This window comes from Thunnus albacares, chromosome 20, assembly GCF_914725855.1.
Source record: "Thunnus albacares chromosome 20, fThuAlb1.1, whole genome shotgun sequence".
Taxonomy (NCBI): Eukaryota; Metazoa; Chordata; class Actinopteri; order Scombriformes; family Scombridae; genus Thunnus; species Thunnus albacares.
The window spans coordinates 13,246,301-13,265,493 of NC_058125.1; the positions used below are offsets into that span (position 1 = coordinate 13,246,301).

Here is a 19,193-nt window from a genome sequence, read left to right on the forward strand (position 1 = left end):
CCTGGTTTAAGGCAACTGGGAATCATTCTTGCCTGCCGTCCTCTTCTCTCTGAAGGCAGTGAAGACAAAATGCCTCCAAAAATTTAAAAAGTCAGATAGTTAAAATGATAATGGTGTTTGCATGTTGAAGTAAATGCTTGACTGACTTTTTTCTTCTGTCCTCTTCAAAGGTCAACCTGTGCAGCTGGGTGACGCATTCTGGAGCGACAATACCTGTGCACAGAGGTGCACCTGCACCTCAGGGGGCCTACAGTGTCATTACCAACCCTGCTCCTTTTCCCAAATATGCCGTCGTGATACCTTCCAGTTCTCCTGCCAGACAGTGCAGAGGGGCACCTGCACCATAAGTGGTGATCCACACTACTACACCTTCGATAACACAGTGTTTCACTTCCAGGGCACCTGCACTTATGTTCTCTCGGAACAATGTGGTCGTGGGCTGCCCTACTATAGAGTTGAGGGCAAGAACGAGCACCGGGGCAGCACTCGAGTTTCTTGGACACGACTGGTCAAAGTGTTTGTCTATAATGAAACTATTGAGCTTGTCAAAGGACGTCATGGTGAGGCTAAGGTTAGTAATTGAGACTGCATTGGTCAGCACTTGGTGAAATATTTTTAGCTTGTTCATAATTTTATAACTGTCTTTGCTTCCTGCTGTGCTTGCAGGTTAATGGAAACTTTGCAGCCACTCCATTCTCCCTCAATAATGGCACTGTCCAGGTTTATGAGTCAGGTTTTTCTGTGATCGTCAGTACTGACTTTGGCTTGGTGGTGTCCTATGACGTCAACCACTATGTCAGAATCAGTGTGCCCTACACTTACCAGAATGCAACATGTGGCCTGTGTGGAAACTTTAATAATCACCCTGAGGATGACTTTCGAACCCGCCAAGGTGAGGTTGTGAGCTCTGATGTGGTTTTTGCCAACAGCTGGCAAGCATCAGGGGACGATGAGCCTGGTTGTGAGGCACCATGTGGAGGTCAGGACTGTGCTGTCTGCACTGAGGCTCAGAATGCTTTATACAACAACAATGCCCATTGTGGTATCCTTCAGAGCAGCTCTGGACCCTTTGCTGCTTGCCATCAACAACTTCCCCCACAGCCCTTTGTGGAGAGTTGTGTGTACGATCTGTGTGTGGGAAGAGGGTACCAGCCGATTCTGTGCCAAGCACTGAATGTGTATGCAAGTCAGTGCCAACAGAATGGCATACAGCTCCCAAGCTGGAGGAGACAAGGCTTCTGTGGTATGCCTGTCAATTATTCAACATTTTTTTCATATAATCATTTTGGTTAAATGTCAATGTTCAATGTTATTTTCTTTTTCTTAGAAATTCCCTGCCCTGCCAACAGCCACTTTGTGTCCAATGGCACAGGATGTCCTGCTACCTGTGTCAATCCCAATTCTACCTACAACTGCCCTCTCCCAGCCCAGGAGAGCTGCATCTGTGATTCGGGCTACATCCTCAGTGGTGGGGTCTGCGTCCCTCATGCTGAATGTGGCTGTAGCTTTGAGGGTCGCTACTACCGCTCTGGAGAGACTGTAATACTAGACCAGGACTGTGGGAGACGTTGTAGCTGCAGATTTGGCTCAATGACTTGCCACTCCCATGGTTGTGGCCCACTTGAATCATGTGGTGTGGAGGAGGGTGAAAGAGGATGCAGACCTAACAGCTATGGAACATGCTGGACAAGGGGCCCAGGGTCATATCATACATTTGATGGTCTGTCATACCATTATCCTGGGGCATGTCGATTGACCCTTGCCAAAGTAGTGGGATTGTCTAGTCACCCCCACTTTGTGGTGACAGCAGAGAAAGTGCCCAGTGGCCATCAGGGCTTTGCCAGGGTGCTGAAATTTGAGGCAGAGGGCACACACGTGTCCATTGAGATGGCAAGAAGGAGTAGAGTACAGGTATGTTACTGATATGACGACTACTATATTTCAAGAGACAAACGTGATGAAATTAATAATAACACCAGAGAAAGGTTTTAATAAAAATGTATATTATTATTTCTACATTGCATGCCCCTTTGTTGTAGTTTTGTTTTGAACTTGCAGTTGGTTATAAAATATCAAACTAATTGTTTAAATTACCCTTTAGGTTGATGGTCAGATCATCAGACTACCTTTCAGCTCAGCGTCCAACCGAATCCGCATCTATCACAGCAGCACTGACAGTATCATCCTTCGCACCTCCTTTGGTGTGACGGTACAGACAGTCTGGCCTCACTTTGTTCGAGTCACTGCACCTGGAATTTACAATGGTTCACTTGGTGGACTCTGTGGTGATTACAATGGTCATCCAAATGATGATTTCCAGACACCCAATGGCATCTTGGTTAACAGCTCTCAGGTCTTTGGGGACAGTTGGCGGGATGGCTCCCTTGCTGCACATTGTGTGGAGAGTAGAAATTACAACTCTACAACAAATTACAACTCTAGTGAGTACTGTGGCATTCTTGTCTCATCACATGGGCCATTTGCCCAATGTTGGGCCACGGTGGACCCATGGCAGAATGTGGAAGCATGTGTGGAGATAATTAGTGCCTCAAGAGATCCAGCATCAGCGCTATGTGAGGTCCTTCAAGATTATGCACTAATGTGTCAGCAATTGGGTGTTGCCCTAGGACAATGGAGAAATACAACTGGTTGTGGTAAGCATTTTCCTGCTTTTATTTGAGGCGGCTTTCATTTAAATATACAGTTGATAAATTAATTGATTTGATTTAAATTAATCTTTTCTCTTCTCTAGCGCAAACCTGCCCCCTAAACAGCCATTATGAACTCTGTGGAACAACTTGTCCATCCGCCTGTCCAAGCCTTTCCTTCCCCTTCTCCTGTGACACACTGTGTCAGGAGGGTTGCCAGTGTGATGATGGTTTTGTCCTCAATGGCAACCAGTGCGTGCCACCAACAGACTGCGGATGTCATCACCAGGGACGCTATTGGGAAGGTGGTGAACAGTTCTGGGATGGTGAAGAATGTCAGAGCTTGTGTACTTGTAATGGCACAACTGGAGCAGTCCACTGTATCCCAAACACTTGTGGTCCCCAGGAGTCCTGCCGTGTGGTAGAGGGTGAGTTTGGCTGCCATCCCAACCCTCATGGCACCTGCTCTGCCTCTGGGGACCCCCACTACTTCACCTTTGATGGCAAAGCCTATGACTTCCAGGGAACCTGCCGCTATGTTCTGGCAACCATGTGCAACACCACTGATGGCCTGCATCAATTTTCTGTGGAGGCTAAGAATGAGCCGTGGAATGGGTTGCCAGTTTCAATTACAGCCGAAGTTTATGTGAACGTGTGGGGCTATCGAGTGCATATTTCAAGGGACAGAAATGGTGTGGTAGAGGTGAGTTGAACAATTCAAGATTTGTTAAACTCTTACATATCAACATTGTTATTAGTTGTAAAAGTATTGCCCAGGTTATAATACAAGTATAAACATCATTTCAAAATTTTCATTATTTTTCAATTGTATAGGTGAATGGAATAATAAACAATTTACCAGTTCTACTGAATGGAGGTCGTGTGTCTGTCTATGCAAGTGGATCTTACACATATGTCAGCTCTGATTTTGGCCTGAGTGTAACATATGATGGATGGAGTACAGTGTTTATCTCTGTACCTTCAAATTACAGGTATCTGCTGTTTACCAATGCTCAAAGTGGAATGCATTACTGTGATAATTACACACATACTCTACGCAAATGGTAATGACCTATTATTGTATTTTTGGCACTTATTTTTTCATTTTATTATTATCTCCAACAGTGGACAAATGTGTGGACTTTGTGGAAACTTCAATGGAAATCCAAATGATGAGTTCCACACCCCTTCTGGAATGATGGTCACCACTCCATCTCAGTTTGGGACAGCTTGGAAAGTGGCGGGCAATTACACCTGCAGTGATGGGTGTGGCTCCTCTTGTCCGCAGTGTGCCAATGAGCTTCCTGCTAGAGCTCAGTGTGATGTGATTCAGGCAGCCGATGGACCGTTAAGCTTCTGCCATGAGCAGGTGGACTCAAGACCATTTTTCAATGACTGTGTGTTTGATGTATGTGTGTCAGGAAATGAGCGCCAGGATCTTCTGTGCAGGGCCATTCAGGCATATGTCAGTGCCTGTCAGTCTGCTAATGTGCGAATCTACCCTTGGAGACAGAACACCAACTGCGGCAAGTCATTGCATTGTTTATGTAATATACAAATATGAAACAGCAGGAAAGTCTCTTGACCTATTGTATCTATATACAGGCTTAGTTAATCAACACCTGACATTGACCACTATTTGTTTCCTCACTTATTCAGGACTCGACTGTGCAGCCAACAGCCATTATGAGCTGTGTGGTACTGACTGTGGACACACTTGTGCCAGCAGCATTAATGCCACCTGCGAGCAGGCTTGCTCTGAGGGATGCTTCTGTGATGAGGGCTTTGTCAGGAGTGGGACAAGGTGTGTCCCTGTGGAAAGCTGTGGCTGCCAATATAATGGCCTCTACTATGAAGTAAGTCACATCCCAGTTAATGCTTTCTATGTTTGCAATAAGCCACATTTTCATGAAAAATATGTTCTTTTCTCTTTCTTACGCTAAAGGCTGGTGAATCGTTTTGGACAGAAGGATGCTCCCAGCGATGTGAATGCCATGCTCCCAATGACCTGCACTGTTCTGCTGCATCTTGCACCCCTGCACAAGAGTGCACCATCAAAAACGGCCAGCTGGGCTGTTTTGATGCAATGTCTACATGCACTGTGTGGGGGGACCCACACTACATCACCTTTGATGGGGCACTGGCACATTTCCAGGGCACATGCTCTTACGTCATCACTGAGAGTGTGAACCACGGCATCAATGAAACACAGTTTCGGGTAGTAGCCACCAATAATCACCGTGGCAACAACCGTGTGTCATTTGTGTCAGCAGTGGATATATACCTCTCAAATCCACCAGAGAGTGCATACGTCAGGATCGGCCCTAACAAAAGAGTAAAGGTACAGTAAACTATATTTACTTAATTATATACAACTTTCTATATCTATATATTAAGTGTAAATATGACTGACAATAAGTACCTCCCCATCTCTTCTCCATCTCTCTTTAATCTTTCATCCTCACAGGTAAATGACACTGAAGTGTCTCTTCCGACCACTGCAGGAACCTTAGCGCGGGTGTTAAGGCAGGGAAGCTACATAGTGGTTGATGCCAGTGACCTGATAGTCCAGTTTGACGGTCAGAGTACTTTACTGGTCAGAATCGGCCAACACTGTGAAAACAGAGTCACTGGGATGTGTGGTAACTTCAACAACGATCCTGCAGATGACAAAGTCTTGCCCAATGGTACACTGGCACAAAATGACAATGACTTTGGACACAGCTGGAAGGCACCCACAAGTCAACCAGGGTAAGTTGTTAGGAAAAACAGTGAGGGGTAATTTTGAAGTTAATGTAACAGACTGTAATGGCAGCTATAGTATGCTGAATATTAACACAAACTGCAAACTATTGTCACTGTCAGTTAAATGCAGTTCAGTATATGAACTTAACAGTCTTGTTTTTCTGCCTGACCACCTTGAAACCTTTTACTACATTAAGAAAATTGGCTTTTTTGGCTTGACCACCACATATTTTAATACAAATTTTGCAAGCCACGCCTTGTACTTCATTTCAAGTCATGTATAATGGTTTTTCTATTTTAGGTGTGGATCCACTGATAATCAGAACAGTGATGGACTGAACGACTGTCCCTTCATGGAAGAATACTCTGAACTCTGTAGTGTCATCACCAACTCTAGTGGTCCATTCAGTGCCTGTCACCTGCACTCAGACCCCCAGCCTTTTTTCAGTTCCTGTGTCTATGATCTCTGCCTCTACACCCCAGCCAATGGCATGCTGTGTTCTGCTGTCTCAGCCTATGAAAGGACCTGCTCTGTCTTGGGTTTGAACATTCCTGAGTGGCACTCTGCTTTGCTGTGTGGTATGTTTGCACTGTGTTAGTTATATGTATGATCTGTCATTTTGTTTCAGTTTCATCACTCTTTGTCTTATTCTCTCCCCACTATTTCTCCAGCTGAGTCAGACCCCTGTGAACATCTGGACTGCGCAGAGCATGAGTGGTGTGGTGAGAAGGATGGTGTGTATGGCTGCTTCTGTGATGAGCACCACCATCGAGCCAACAATGAGAGCTATGGTGAGGGCAGCTCCTATTAAAGCACTGCTTTGTTTTTCAGATCTCTTGCGTGTGAGCCAAGATAACACTGAACTTTAGCTTGTTTTAATTGTTGGAATATGATTTTTTTTCATGGCTGAAAAGTTGAATTATGCATTTTATTTATGAGTTTACAAATTATAATAGATCAGATTTTCTACATTAGATAACTTTATCTCATCAAACTTTTAAACTATGACTTAACTACCAGACATCAGCAATCACAGCTGTCAGCCAACGATTTGGTCTACTGTAACACAAGTTCATAACTGTGAATACAAACTTAAAAAGTCACTCACAACAAATGACTGTTTGCCTCAACAAGCTTAAACACATTATGTTGTCACTTGCAAATATTTTTTTTATTTCTATCTCTCTTTCACAGACTCATCCATCACTTGTATCAGTAGTTCAGGTACCATGTCCCTGTCCCGCTGCCAGCTGTTTGAAGCTGGTTTCCACTCCAGTGCCCTACACCTCCGTGAGCACTCCTGCAATGGGACTGTCCAGGACGGACGGCTGGTGTTCCACTTCGACAATGATGACCAGCTGTGTGGAACAGTACTGAGGGTACAGGCCATACATTTCATAGAAACAGTCTAAACAGCATTTTAGATGTAAACTTCATATGGATCAGTTAAAAGCATATTGCGTCTAAAAAATAAACAATCTTTATTGTCTTACATGTAAATCTTTTCCATAAGATGTATTAAGTTTAAAGTAACTTATACCACTTTGTTATTTAAATTTAAGAGCAATGGAACCCATTTCATCTATGAGAACACCATCCAGGGTGATGTGGACCCTCATGAAGGTCTGATCAGCCGCCAGAGGAACATCCACTTGCGTTTCTACTGTGAATATCCTCTGACCGAGACACTGTCTATGGCTGTGGGCATCAACCCTGTAGAGAGGTGATAGTCACAATAAAATCTCTGCATGTTTTATTTGATTCCTGTTGCTACTATAGCTAATTCAAAATTGCTGTGCATTTTTTTACAAGAACACAGTGATAACGACAGTGACAAAGACTGATGGGAATAGGTGCCCTTTGCTATCAGTTTGGTGTAATTGGCCACTACTCACATTCTACACTTTCAGTAATCAACCTAGAATATGAAAAAGGGCGGTCTGTCCCTTGTATCTTAATTAATGAGTAACAGTCACCTTATGTGTTGTTTTTCTGTAGCATTGTGCAGAAGAAGCTTCCATCTGGCCATGGACTTTATCATATGAGAATGATCCCCTATCAGGACGCAGGCTTCCACTTCCCCCTCACCAGTAGCCATAACATAGAAATGGAAATAGACCAGAGGTTGTACATCGAGGTGCGGACAGAAGGAATTGACGAACGGCAGATCTCCACCATCTTGGACTCTTGCTGGGCCTCACCTGTCAACATCGCCAACTATCCTGTCCGCTGGGATCTCATTACTGAAGAGTAAAGGAGCTATTGCAATTTCACCCTGTCTCCGCACACTGGTTTCTTGTGCTTGATTAGCAAAATCTGAAAAATTAATAGCCCCTACAAGGGCCTCCCTTCACTTGCTCTACCCATCTTCTTTTTAACAACTTAACTTTCTTGCTTTACTTTATCATCTGCCTGCTTACATTGTAACTTTTACCATCTTCCCTGTCTTCCAGGTGTCCAAACCCAGCAGATGGTACAGTAGAGCTGGTTCAAAATGGCATCTCCACCGTGGCCCGTTTCTCTTTCAGGATGTTCACCTTCACCAACTTTTCATCCATCTACCTGCACTGCCAGGTCCACCTGTGTCTTTTGAGCCACAACAACTGCACAGCTGTAAGTACAACTCTGTGTGTGTTTGAAGTGAAATGAGATGGATTATCAACATGTGCAATACTCTGTGTAAAAGTGTCAGCAGAAGCCTCTAATGCTGTTTTCCTGCAGCCCTGCTACCCGGGTTACCACAGGAGAGTTCAGAGAGATGTATCCTACCATGACACTGAAACCATCTCACTAGGACCACTAGTCCTGATGCCAGATAGCAAAGGTAAAGCTTGCTTATGCTTTCATAACTTTAGCAAGCTTGTAGATGACATCTCAATCGATATACTTTATGTAAACTTTGGTTCTTCTCTTGCAGGCAGAATGATGAAAGCAAGCAGTGCCTCAGGCCAGTTAACTTCCCTGGTGACCCTGATGATCAGTCTGCTGACTGCCAAAACTCTGATCTAGGGAAATAAAAGATGATACAACGTAAATGTGAGGACTGCCACTAGAGTGCGTTTGTTAGTGAGCAGTGGCTAAATTGTTGAGTATAGATGTAAGAACTGCAAGTTACTTTTCATCCTCAAAAGAATGAAAGCTCAACATTTGAACAGGGCTCAGTCACGACAACTGATTTGATATTGTTAATATTATAGAATGCTGGTTTGGTTTGGTTTCTTTGACAGTCTTTTTTCCTTGAGCTGTGCTTTCTACTTGTGTATTTGTACTTGTCATCAGGGGAAAAGTAGAAGTAATTTTGCTTTACATCAGTAGGGGGCAGCAATGTACAGTACACTGAAGTTGCAACCACTTCCTGTATTCACTCTGTGTCATGTCAATCAATTGTATCCTCTGTTCCTTTGTGGTGGTACTTATAATGAAATATCTGTCATATAATCATGTTTAATGAAGGTTAACGGTATAAATGAAGACATTTTTGAATGAAGTACAAATCCCATTGTTGCCTAAGAATTTCCTTACATAATCCCAGTCCAGTGGGCATTTTAAAGTTGATAAGGATAAACCTTTTTTTATCTTACATACATGCTAGAGGGTTCTAAAATAGGCTAATATTTGAGGCTTTTTCTGCTGCTCACATACCTTGTTGCACCCTGCTGGCCTGACTCCAAGTTACAATGTAGTCGCTCTAGTTCTCCTCAGTACTCCCTTCTCTAAATGTGACAGTGGGTGTGGTTACTGCAAGCTGCAAGCAACCACAGCAATAATCAGCTAATCAACAAGTATAAGGGTTTGGCTAAATACCCATGTGGTAACAGAATAAATTGCAAATTACTGTTGAAATAATAAAAGCAAGTTAATAATCAGAACATGAGGCGCATCTATGAATCTTCACCCTCTTCATCCTCTCATATAAACACACACACACACACACACACACACACACACACACACACACACACACACACACACACAGGCACGCACACAAACACACATATATACACACACACACACTCTCTCTCTCTCCTTTCCTCTCCTCTCCCTCTTGCCACTTGCACTTGTGTACCACCTCATTGTTTCGGGATATATACACATTTTTCATGTGTGGTGGGTGAGTGGGCTATACATTATACATTATATGCTTGTACTGTCAAGGTATGATATACCGCATGAATACTGTGCAGCTGGCAGCCAGGGGTTTTTGTTTGTTATTTTAATTAGCTGAGGGGCTTTTTCATACTTTTTTGGAGAGCACGACCTGAGTGGAGAAGTGAGGATGTGTGTTGTGATGTGTTGTGGTGTTCCCACCTCTAGGTGGAAATTCATTGTACTGTCTTGAGGTAATCTGACAAGCGAAATGAGACAGACCCCTGTTCAGGTCACACCAACTTTGGATTTTGTGACTCCACTATTTGAGCTTTTTTGGAACATTGCCTGTTGTGTAGTGATAAAACAACTCTGAGCAAATGTGTCAATCTATTTAAACTGTTTGGCAAATCATAAACAGGAAATAAGTGGTGATTTTGAGGAAAAGACACGGTCTATCTCTTCTCTACTACTCCAGTTGGCACGTTTTCTTCCTGCCTCGTAAAGTACTGTTTGTAGTAGGGAATTCAGGTCAAATCAAGTTGTGTGCTCCACACAGTGGGAGGACATTTGTTTTGCTGCAAGAGTTTTAATATGGTTACTGACAACCATATCAAACATCTTACAAAAGTCTATTTAGGTAGCTTATTGTAAAAAGTAAGAGTTGCATAATATAGATGATCATAAAAAACAGTGAAGACAATAAGATGATGAAAAAACAAAACAATAAAGACATTAAACAAACTATAAAAAGGTAATATAGCACAAAGATTCAAGAGATGTGGCAAAATAAACATTTTTATACGAGGTAGGCTACACAGAGTATCACAGTGTCACACTACAAAGATAAATGTTTAACATTATACTACCACAGTATCATTATTATAAATGTGAGCCATATTATGTAATTCTAGTAATAGCCACTGAAACAAGTAAATCTTGTTTCCCCCTTTAACAAGACTGACAATCATGCTGGGTGTAATGGTTTACCAACTGTATCTCAGTCCAGTTTCACATCTCTACAGGTTGATCTTCATACATTATTAAAAAAATGTATTTCCTTCTTGTAACGTGGGAAAAACACATTTTATATTCAATGTAGGAGTATTAATACTTTATTATTCAATTACCTTGTTAATGGGAGCACCACTTTTGGCACCTTTTTGGTTAGGATTTGTTAGTGCCAAGAGGAAGCACTAATCCTTGTCCAATTTAATCAGTGAATTACTCTTATAACCATAAATTCTTGTCCCAAACAGTGACCTGTTTACTGCAGCTCAAAGAAACAAACAACCACTTTTCATAATATCTAAATGTCTTGAGGATACATGATAAAGGTAATATAAAGAAAAAAATAATAAAATAATAAAAATAAATATGAAAAAAGCCTTTAAATGGTAATAAAAATAATAAAGAAAATTATTCAGCAGGAGTGGCTTGAAGTATGTGACTGTATTGCAATGGGGGATGCTAAGGTAAAGCTAATTCAACTTCTCTGAAGAAATTATCTTATAATTTTAACGTTATTGGACATCAACCCTTGATCTCAAAGCCATGTTATGCCTTACTGTTGAGGTGTTCTGTCGTGGTAGAGGCGTCATCTCGGCAGATCCAACGTTGTTTGGTGTATCGTCACCAGCAGTGTTTGGCAGTGAAGAGTCCGGATCAGGCTTCGGACTATGGGCACGTTTTCGTGTGTGAGGTGTTGAACACCGGTAAGAAGGAGTCAAGTCGTTCCAGGCTGCTCTGAAAGAGTCTCTAGGCCTGCTTAACGTCTAGTTTTCAGTATTGCTCTCAGAAAGCAGCTAGAGATTCAGTTTCAAGCGTTGTTTTCTTCTTCAGGAGTTTAAATTACGGATTCAGGCTGTGGTTGGCTTGTAGTAATTGCTGCAAATTTAATCTGACTACACTCAGATCTTCAGCAGCGTTTACTTCAAAAACAAAATACTGTACGTAGAAATAGAAAACGTAATGTTACAAATAAAACAAAAACGAACTAACTTGTTTCAATAAAAGATTAAATACGTATATTTGGTTGAAAATCAAATAAAAGAGGCGTCCTAAGAATTTTTCTAGAGTTCTGGAGGTCAGCTCAACTGAGTTCAGTTAAGCTTTCCTCTTTATAATTTGTTCAAAAACAGGCAGAGTTTTGGGGTGTCTTTAAAGGTTTTCGTGCCAAATTGTTGATGAATATTCAATTTCTTTGTTTTCGGGGACGTTAGACTTGGCTGATGACTGCAGCTGGATCCTCTGAAATAAAGGAATTTTTTGGGGAAGTCTGAGTTTTTGGATGAAGAAATCACACTTCAAGTCACTAGGTCTGAACATTTCCTGTCACCTTGTGTCATATTTGTAAAACCATTCAGGAAAACAGTTAAGCAGTTTACATACGTTTCATAATAAGTCAGTTCTTCTAATAACATAACAAACATTAACCTTCATATTAACACTTCATGATGTCTAAGTATCTAACCTTCATTGATTCAACTTTCTCAAACAATTTACACATCTCAAACCATCTACACTGAAATAAAAGTTAAATGTTATAGTGAAATGAAATAGTTAGGCAACATTTATGTAATTAGATGACTTTCAGAAATGTATTCAAATATAAATTCAACATGACCGTTACTTCATAATATAAAAGCATTCAATGTGACTATTAAATAATAATAATAAGAAGAAAAGGAAACTTCAAACTAAAATAAAAATAAAAAATAAAAATATGATTGTCTATGAGGTTAATAGATCAAAACTTAAACACTTAGGTGACTTTAAAATACAAATACATATTGACCAAACATTAATCAAAAGTCCTCAGGAATGTGAGTTAGAGCTTCTATGTCCCATTTAAGGTGGGGTTTTGTTTGGTCTTTCTCCAAGTGGCCTTAGAGTCAGCTTATACTTTTAGTTCAGGCCATAATTCAAATTATTGATCAGAAAGAGTTTCTCCAAAGGTCTGTTCAATCTCCATTTTGTCACAGTGTTTAACTTTTGGGTAATATCCTGCTGACAGAAACCCACTTAGCAAATAGGTCAGTTCAAGGTCCAGGGGTGAGGTATTCTCCATGTCTCTTAGTTTGAAATGAAAGAAATGCTGTTTTACCAACGAATTATCTATGAATCATCCAAGTCATCCTACAAGTAGGACATTTGTTTTGCTGCCAGAGTTTTAATATGGTTACTGACAAACACATCAGACATCTTACAAAAGTCCATTTAAGTATCTTATTGTAAAAAGTAAGAGTTGCATAATAAAGATGACCATAAAAAACAGAAGAAACAATAAGATGATGAAAAACAAATCAATAAAGACATTAAACAAACTATAAAAAAGGTAATATAGCACAAGGATGCAAGAGATGTGACAAAAAAAAATACACAAGGTACACAGTGTATCACAGTGTCACACTACAAAGATAAATGTTTAACATTATATCTTGTTTCCCCCTTTAACAAGACTGACAATCATGCTGGGTGTAATGATTTACCAACTGTGTCTCAGTCCAGTTTCACATCTCTACAGGTTTATCTTCATACATCATTAAAATAAATCTATTTCCTGCTTGTAACATGGGAAAAACATGTTATATTAAATGTAGGAGTATTAATACTTTATTATTTAATGACCTTGACCTTGAAACCACTAGGTGTTAGGATTTGGTAGTGCCAAGAGGAAGCACTAATCCTTGTTCAATTTAATCAATGAATCACTCTTATAACCATAAATTCTTGTCCCAAACAGTGACCTGTTTACTGCAGCTCAAAGAAACAAACAACCAGTTATAGGATAAATTAAGACATTTATTAATATCTAAATGTCTTGAGGATACATGCTAAAGATAATATAAAGAAAAAAACGAAGATAAAATAAAAACAAAAATGAAATAAAATAAAATAAATAAATAATAAGGCCTTTAAATTGTAATAAAAATAATAAAGAAAATTATTCAGCAAGAGTGGCTTGAAGTATGTGACTGTATTGCAACGAGGAATGCTAAGGGAAAGCCTGCTTGTAATATGGGAGAAACACATTTTGAAATTTATAGAATATTATATTAAAACAAGAACAAAGAGTCTACAGCCATGCTAGCAGCTTTGTGAGGCTAAGCACAGTGATACTTTGAGCTAAATATTTAAAGTCGGCATGCTAATGCTCACAATAACAATGCTAACATGCTGATGTTAAGTAGTTGTAATGTTTAACATGTTCATCATCTTAGTTTAGCATGTTAGCATGCTAACATTTTCTAATTAGCACAAAGCACGAAGTTGATGAGAATGACATTATTTTTGCAGGCAATTGGTCATAAACCAAAATATTACATGAATTCAAATTTTGACTAGATGGAAAGTCACCACAGTTAAGTCAATTCATCCTGAGGGGGACATAAATGTGTGTACCAAATTTCATGACAATCAACAGTTGTTTAAGCATTTCACTAAAAACCACAAATGTGAACCTTGTGGTGGCACTAGAGGAAATGTCAGTGGATCAACCAACTCATTACCATACAGCGTCTGTGTACCATGAATCTCTGTACTAAATTTTGTGCCAATCCATTTATTAGATGTTCAGATATTTCACAAATTAATTGAAGTCTTTAACCTGCTCATCCCAAGGGCTCTAGGAGTGGCAATGGGGACGTTCACCATTAGCAGTACTCATGTAATATAAACATGATAGTGATGTAAACATGATTTTTAAACATGTAGAAACACTGGCATGGTGTTGTATCACTGAAATACAAAATATGTGATTTTCCACAAGGAAGAACAATTTGGCCTCTAGTCTTATCAGTGTGGGTAAAAGTGACTGACGTCCTTCTGTAAATCAGTGTTGAGAAACACCCTTTTTACACAACATATTAAAGGTTCAAGCCTTTGGTAAAGTATTAGATTACATCTTCTTATGTTTATTCTGAACATTGTTCAATAGTTTTCTATTATTATCAAAGCAAAGTAGAGTGTTTGGGTAATAGGTTGGGAGAAAAAACGTTGACTTTTCCGATTTAAACAAATTTAAAGAACTTAAATACAAATGATACAATAAATAAGTAAATCTTTAACTAGCAAAACAGGTTCATGGTACTGTGTTATCTTTTTCTGTATAAAGCCTTGTTCTAGCCCTGCAGTTTCAGAAGGATGAGAGGGAAACAGACAGCATATATTAGCAGGTGATTTTACTTTAGAATTTATTGTCAAACTTTTTTATGCTACTATAAGCAACATTCATTTCCTACTTAATTTACACTAATATCTACATTTAACTCAATACTTTATGTATGTTATGGTATAATGGAAATTAAGTTTTATTGAAGTACTATTTTTGGTGACCAGATTTGAATTGTGAGCCTGGCCAAATGGCATGTCAAATCATGTTGTTTGTGCTGCTTTTGGGGATGATAAGTAAGTAATTCAATTTATTTTATCATATTTTATTTAGTTTCAATTCCATCTGACTAATAATCTTATTTGTTTTGCATATATAATCTTGCCTGGATTTGGAAAAATAATGTACATTTTCTGCTCATCCATATTACTCATTTGCCTTCTTTCTTTCATTTAAAGGTGTGGTGACTCCTCAGGTCATGAGTAAGTTCATATTGAAGCTTCTATGACATTTAATTTTCATTTGCTCATATGTATGTCATCGTACAATCATTCATATTGTACTTATTCTGTATAAAGATTGAGCATTTACAGTGGATTATAATTTCATATGGGTTTAAAGAACAGGAGGTAGAATCTGAACACAAAATAATTTGAAGTACATAGATGAGCACAAGTAATACACTCTAAAACTAATGCAGTCTTATTTATCAACCCTGCAATGAATCCCACCTTCGTGAATTTTATAATTTTTTAGTGAGGTGTTGATTCAACTGTTTTGTGTTGGAGGCTCTATTTTGTGGTGTTGGTAAATTTTACTACATGATGCCGAGAGGTGTCTCTAATTTACAGATAAGCAATTTTTTTCCTTTTACTTTATGCTGGAAATTAGATGCAGTATGTGGATACATGGTTTGCAGAATATTTGCTATTGCCAAGCCTGGTTTTAATATACAATATATTACCAAATTATTAATAAAATATTAGTACATTTTTTTTGTGAATTACACTTGCTTTCTAGGACCCCTCTACCCAGTATCTGGAACTGCAAGCTCTCGATCAGATGATGGAAGTTCACCACGGATTACCTTGCAACGACCTTTTGTCTATTTTGGACGAACATATAATCAAATTTATGTATGTAAAATTAATTTTGACAAAATAATTTACATATTCTATGTAGACTGTGAAAATATTTTTGGAGTTGAATCGGATTTTGAGTTGAATTTTATTTTATTTTTTATTTAATTATTTTTTATTAATTTGTATACAAAAGGACTGATGACTACAGATGGTTGTAGTCTGTATTTTGCAACAGCAAACAAAATTATTGAAGAATAATTTTGCTCTGGTACCAGAAAAAATCTGGGCCTGTGAATGTAGAAATTGTAGGTGATGACAAATACTTCTGTGTTATCTACTCATCTATTTCCTAGGTCAACCACAATGGACACTTGACATTTAACAGTCCACTGAGTACAAATTCACCTCAAAGGTTCCCACTACGTGGATCCCGAGACATCATAGCTCCATTCTGGACAGATTTGGACAACAGGCAAATGGGTCAGGTCTACTACAACCAATACACCAGTGGAAGTGTTCTTCAACAAGCTACCCAAGACATTAATACCTACTTCCCAAGCATAAACTTTAATGCCAACTGGGTCTTTGTTGCAACATGGTATGAGGTGGCATACTACTCAAATTCAGGAACAGTAAGTCAACTTTATCCAGTATCATCAAAAAGGAGGACAAAATAATCCTGAATTGTGGAAATACAATTAAAATTATGAAGACATAAAGAATATTTCTGAGACAGATTTGATGCAAAAGTATTTTAAGAAATGGTATCATTAAAGTGCATTTACGTGTGAGTGTTACAAATGTTTGAGGTGATGATATTGCAATTCAAAAGTGACACCCACTTCCCCAAGGTACATTTTCTATACCTAACATGTTTCATAGCATAAAATATACATATTCTAACACAAAATACAGCATTTGTCACATGCTGGCTCATACTAACTTGCTAAATCGTAGGCAATATAATTTAATTGTGAATATTATTAACTGAAAAGGAATATAGTGACATAAATAAAAACAAATTAAAAACTGATTGTTATATACATTGTCAGTTTTTTATGTGTTCTTGATATGGTGTTGTAACAAATAGATTCTGAATTGCAGGATGTAGAGTATTGTACAAACAATACATATGGTGATCAATTCATATTTTCCAGCGCACAACTGTCCAAGCGGTGTTGATCTCTGGAGGCCAGTATTCTTTCATTTTGATGAACTATGGGATAATAGCCTCAACACGTTTGAATATACAGGTCAGATCCACTACAATTATGTGTATATTTACTTGCTTAGACTAAAATTGACAATATCTCGTGTATACATAATGCATACTAGTGTTTCATAAGTTTAATTGAAGTTTTTTTATTATTTTTTATTTATTTTTATTTCATGTTCATATGCAGGCTGGCTATGACACAATAAACTCCAATTACTATATCATCATCCCTGGATCATTCTCTAGCACTGCATCAGGCAGTAACTCAAATTTCCGCCTGAGCAGCAACGTCAATGTACCAGGTCGCTGGGCCTTCCGGACAGACCATGGATCAAGAGGCTGCACTTTCAATGGTAAGACCAGATACAGAGGGTGATCACTATTGTGTGCTATATGTAAGTGATGTGTACCTGTACCTACAATAAATCCTGACTTGTTGAAGAAATTAATGATGTTTTATATGCCAACTACAGCTGACTATATTGGGCACTAAACTGTTGTTAGATTGTATCATAGTAACTGAGATTATTTGATTTTTGAATGAGTAAATTTGTAGTTTACTGTCCATTACTAAAGACGGGTGACAAATTAAAGGAAAAACTGGTACAGGTCTGGATGCTTGACCCCTACAGTGAGGGGGTCTGGTGGCTCTGTTATGATGTGGAGGGCATTTTGCTGGCTTGGTTTGGGTCCACTTGTCCCCTTAGAGGGAAGGGTCACTGCAAATCAATACAAAGTTGTTCTGAGTCATCACCTTTATCCTATGATGAAACATTTCTATCCTGATGGGAGTGGTCTCTTCCAGGATGACAATGCCCCAATGCTATGGCCTTCACAGTCACCAGATCTCAACCCAGTTGAACACCTATGGGAGATTTTGGACTGCCATGTTAGACAGCGCTCTCCACCACCATTATCAAAACACCAAATGAGGGAATATCTTTTTGATGATGGTGGTGGAGAGTGTTGTCTAACACGTCGGTCCAAAATCTCCCATAGGTGTTCAGTTGGGTTGAAATCTGGTGACTTCGAAGGCTTGTACCATTTTTCCTTTAATTTGTCACCTGTCTGTATATACAATGCACATTTGTTTGTACTGCCCAAACACATGTGAATGGTTACATTACATGTAAGTTTATGCCTTTGAATCTTTTAAAGGTCAAGCTGTGCAGTTGGGAGACTCATTCTGGAGCGACAGTACCTGTGCACGGATGTGCACCTGCACCTCAGCAGGCCTGCAGTGCCACAACCAACCCTGCTCCTTTTCCCAAATCTGCAGGCCTAGCAACATTCAGTTTTCCTGCCAGACAGTGCAGAGGGGCACCTGCACCATAAGTGGTGATCCACACTACTACACCTTCGATAACACAGTGTTTCACTTCCAGGGCACCTGCACTTATGTTCTCTCGGAACAATGTGGTCGTGGGCTGCCCTACTATAGAGTAGAGGGCAAGAATGAGCATCGGGGCAGCACTCGAGTTTCTTGGACACGACTGGTCAAAGTGTTTGTCTATAATGAAACTATTGAGCTTGTCAAAGGACGTCGTGGTGAGGCCAAGGTGATTCTGATGGGTTATACTGAGTACTTCAATCGTTGTGTATTGAAACAACTATTTCCTTGTTGCTCTTGACATACTTGCTGGTGTGTTTACAGGTTAATGGAAACTTTGCAGCCGCTCCATTCTCCCTCAATAATGGCACTGTCCAGGTTTATGAGTCAGGTTTTTCTGTGATCGTCAGTACTGACTTTGGTTTGGAGGTATCCTATGACGTCAACCATTATGTCAGAATCAGCGTGCCCTACACTTACCAGAATGAAACATGTGGCCTGTGTGGAAACTTCAACAATGATGGCAGGGATGACTTTCGAACCCGCCAAGGTGAGGTTGTGAGCTCTGATGTGGTTTTTGCCAACAGCTGGCAAGCATCAGGGGACGATGAGCCTGGTTGTGAGGCACCATGTGGAGGTCAGGACTGTGCTGTCTGCACTGAGGCTCAGAATGCTTTATACAGCAACACTGTCCATTGTGGTATCCTTCAGAGCAGCTCTGGACCCTTTGCTGCTTGCCATCAACGACTTCCTCCACAGCCCTTTGTGGAGAGTTGTGTGTACGATCTGTGTGTAGGAGGAGGGTACCAGCCCATTCTGTGCCAAGCACTAAATGTGTATGCAAGTCAGTGCCAACAGAATGGCATACAGCTCCCAAGCTGGAGGAGACAAGGCTTCTGTGGTATGTCTGTCAGTCACATAACACTATTTCAAAATTTTCTTTGAGTAAACTTTCCATGATGTCAAGATCAA

The 19,193-nt window shown here is 39.7% G+C and overlaps 1 pseudogene; it reads left to right on the forward strand.

Moving 5' to 3' along the window:
* LOC122971731 overlaps positions 1-19,193 on the forward strand; it is a 35,212-nt pseudogene that overhangs the window by 7,413 nt on the left and 8,606 nt on the right.